Source organism: Moschus berezovskii, chromosome 7, assembly GCF_049115385.1.
Source record: "Moschus berezovskii isolate FMDL1 chromosome 7, NW_MosBer_1.0, whole genome shotgun sequence".
Taxonomy (NCBI): domain Eukaryota; kingdom Metazoa; phylum Chordata; class Mammalia; order Artiodactyla; family Moschidae; genus Moschus; species Moschus berezovskii.
The window spans coordinates 53,476,630-53,481,023 of record NC_142466.1 but is presented as its reverse complement, the minus strand read 5'-3'; positions in this window follow the sequence as shown (position 1 = coordinate 53,481,023).

Here is a 4,394-nt window from a genome sequence, read left to right as displayed (position 1 = left end):
AAACTTTAAAACTGACACAAACAAAAAGCTGGCAGACAGGGTAGGGTCAAGGATTATAAATATATTTCACCTCACCATCAGAATGCCATCTTTTGTTTCTTGCTTCACTCCAAGCCCTGGATAATGATGCAGGAAGGTGGGGGCAAGATGCATGGAGTAGGACTCCACTGAGCCATCTCTGACTGAGATAGTTTTCTCTTCCAGTTCTAACAAGAACCCTCACAGGTTAACAGGAATACTCTCCTCTGGTTTATATACCAAGTGAGAGGGAATATTCCTTTTGCTTTTGGTAAATTCATAAAGTGGAAGAGTGAACCCTCAAGGCTTGGGGAGGGAGGGATGTCAGGTGCTAAAACCTTGGCTCTCAGAACAACCCTACACACACACACACACACACACACACACATACTCACTCACTCTCTCTCTCTCTCTCTCTCTCTCTGATCAACCTAGTGAGGGAACTGATCTGGAGGGCTAAAGAGAATGATCACCTTTCTCACAGACAGCTGAAACCCCAGACAAATTCTTCTAGAGGTAAAAATATCTTATCTCTGCAGTTCTTAATTTTTAAAAATTGGTTTCTAACATCATACTGAAGTTGAAAACAATCAAAATATCTGCTTCTTCTTAATGTAGCTACATTAGTATTGGAATGGATTGTAATAATATCTAACACTAACAGCATTTACCATATACAAGTTGCTGCTGTAAGCACTTTTTCATAACTCATTTTTATATTCTGGATCAATGTCTCAACAGATTTGTGTCTTTCTCAAATTTCCATCTCTTGAATACAAAAACCAACTGAAAGATTCAAGAAATCATTAGGAATTAATGTAAGGTTTCAAGTGTTCTTTGTGATATATCATGATAGGAAGCCTAGAGCTAAATGGGCCTTCATTTCTTTGGAGGATATCAACTGGGAAAACAATATCAAATTACTCCAGAAGGAATTTACCCTCAATTTTAAATCTAGGAGGAGAGCAAGCATTCTCCCTCACACCCAGTTACTTCCTATAGAAAAGAAAGTTGGTAACTGCCAGCACTGTTCTAAATCTGTTGATATCAGCTTCATGAATTATAAAATAAGTGAATTTTTTGGTATTAGAAACTGAGAGTAACATTTCATCTCATTATCTCCACAAGCTGGGATGCTGAACTCTCCCATAAGCTTGTTCGTTTTAAGTTCAATTATTTTTAAGTTCAAAAACAAGCTCATAGGGAAAAAAATTCAGATTTGTGGTTACCAGAGGCAGAGAGTGGGTGGAGGGGAAATTAGATGAAGATGATCAAAAGGTATAAACTTCTGGTTGTAAGAGTAATAAGTACTAGGGATATAGCATAAAACTTGATAAAATAAGTAAAACTGCTGTGTGTTACATCTGAAAGTTTTTAAGAGAAATCCTGAGTTCTCATCACAAGGAAAAATATTTTCTCTCTTTTAAATTTTATATTTATATGAGATGATGGGTGTTCACTAAACTTATTGTGATAATCATCTCATGATGTATATAGGTCAATCATTATGCTGTACACCTTAAGCTTAGTGGTATGTGTCAATTATATCTTAATAAAACTGGAAAGTAAGAAAAGGAATTAACCTTGAACAACTGGCATAATTTAATTGTCTTTTAAAGTCTATTTAAAAAGTTATATGTGAAATATATGAATATATTCTATTCTTAAAAATTAGAACAATACAGCTAAAATTGTGCGCATTCAACATTTTTTTCTTCAGTCTTGTTGCTGTACTCCTTATCTTCCAGAGTTAACTACTCTTACACTTGTTCAGTGTATAATGTAATGTCTTTTAAGGCTGTTTCAATATTTACATGCATTTTTATCAACAGAAAATATGTAATAATATTTTGAGTGTGAAGCATTATGTAAATGTACTATTATATAAACACACAATGTATTTATTACATGCATACATATCTAAATGTATTAACATAAAAATATGGTATGAATAGTTATGCAATTTCTTTTTTTGTTCAAAAATATATTTTTGTGATATATCCATGTTGACAGATATATTGATAAGTCTGGCTCCCTTTTACCTGCTATAGAGTTTTTGTATGAAAATATCACACTTTATCCACTATTCTAATGATTTGACAAGTAGATTGCTTCCAATTTTTGATTTTTACAAACACTACTCAGGGAATATCCTCAGACCTATCTTTATGTATATGTACTAACATTTCTCTAGGATACATATCAAGAATTAAAACTGCTAGATCATGTATCACGTAATTACTTTCCTTCAGTTTCTTGAAATTGTTGCTTATGGCCAATTTCTTAATAACTGTGATTATTTGAAAATTATGTCTAAAAACAAAATTTCTCTCCCCCCGCCTTTCTAGCATTGGTTTTGACTCAATGAGCTCTCTCTCCCCCTCCCCTACCTACACACACAAACCCCTCTCCTCTATATAGTGCCCTCTTTTTCTCCCACCAGGTCCAGGTTCTATGGGGCCTGAAACTTATATAAGTTTTTAAGCCCTCTCTGAAAACAAAAACCATATTACAAATACAAAATGAGAAGAGTGATTATTACTTCAGAATGAAAAAATAAATCACAGCCTCAGCACCACTGACCATTGACAATTTGGGTAAGGTAAAATTGTTTGCTGGCAGAAAAGGAGGCAGCTATCCTGTGTACTGCAGGATAGTCAGCAGCACTGTCGGCCTCTGCTCACTAGATGCCAGTAACACCTCCCCGGTTTTGATAACAAAAAGGTCTCCAGACTTTGACAAATGTCTCCTAAAGGATAAAAGTGCCCCCAGTTGAGAGCCACTGCTCTAATCCTACCCACTTTTTCAGAGAATAGAAAAAGAAGAAAGATTTTTTTCATTCAGCTCCGCTTATGAGTCTAACCTTGTCTAAATCCCTTAATTTCTAAGGAAATTAAAGATAATTCTCTGTCAGTCTTACTCATGAACGTATTTGCACACATATAGCAGTTTGAAAAAGTAAATATGTCATTACCTAAATGGGCTTATTGCAGAATTTGAGGGTGATTAAACATTGTCAAATCAAATCAATTAATATGATTTTTCATATTAAAAGATTACAGGAGAGAGACTGAAGCAGGAAAAATCATTTAATTATTTTCAACACACATTGATGGTTAAAGTTTCTAGGAAACAATGAGTAGAAAAAAACTTCATTTAACCAAAAAAAGGCAGTACCAGAAACCTTCAGCTAATTCATATTCAATGATGAAATGTTTAGAAATATTCTCAAGTTCTGGAAAGATGATACTATCACTACTTCTTTTGAGCACTAAATTGGATGTCTTAGCCTGCCAGATAAGTTATGGAAATAAAGCAAATAGAGTTGAAAAGGAAAAACCAAAATTGGCCTTTTAAAGAGATCCGACAAAATAGCAAAAGAAAATTGTGGTAGGCAGAGCAATGGCTCCCCAAAGATGCCCACATCCTAATCCCTGCAGTTTGTGAATATAATACCTCAAGGGAATTTCCAGATGTGATTAAAGATCTTGAAATTGGGTGATTATATTGAACCATCCAGGTAGGCCCAATATAATCTCAAAGGTCCTAAACTTGGGAGGGAGGCAGAGGAGATATGATAATGAAAGCAGATGTTAGAGTGATGACACAGCTGGAAGGGGGCCACGACATCTTGGGTATCTAATTTTGCTGTTTGTTGACATCTGATTTGTGCTTCTAGTGAATTGTTTCAATAAATGTTTTGTGCTTTTGTATTGTGAGCCCTTCCATGCAGTTTAATATGTAGGAAACTTGTACATCCTGGGTTGAGTGTGTGGCCTTCCAAAGAGTCTTTATATTTGTTTCTACCAGGTGCCCCAACTGGCCAGTGACATATTTTTAAGTTAAACTTTTAGTACATGGATTTCCAGACTATGAAATTTTGACAAGCCGAAGAGAATCCTTATATCCTTCATGATTTCTGGAATCAACATAAGTATTTGTACTAAACTAAACAAGATTGCTGGGAGAAATATCAATAACCTCAGATATGCAAATGACACCACCCTTATGGCAGAAGGTGAAGAGGAACTAAAAAGCCTCTTGATGAAAGTGAAAGAGGAGAGTGAAAAGGTTGGCTTGAAACTCAACATTCAGAAAACAAAGATCATGGCATCTGGTCCCATCACTTCATGGGAAATAGATGGGGTAACAGTGGAAACAGTGTCAGACTTTATTTTTTTGGGCTCCAAAATCACTGCAGATGCTGATTGCAGCCATGAAATTAAAAGACACTTACTCCTTGGAAGGAAAGTTATGACCAACCTAGACAGTATATTAAAAAGCAGAGACATTACTTTGCCAACAAAGGTCCGTCTAGTCAAGGCTGTGGTTTTTCCCGTGGTCATGTATGGATGTGAGAGTTGGACTGTGAAGAA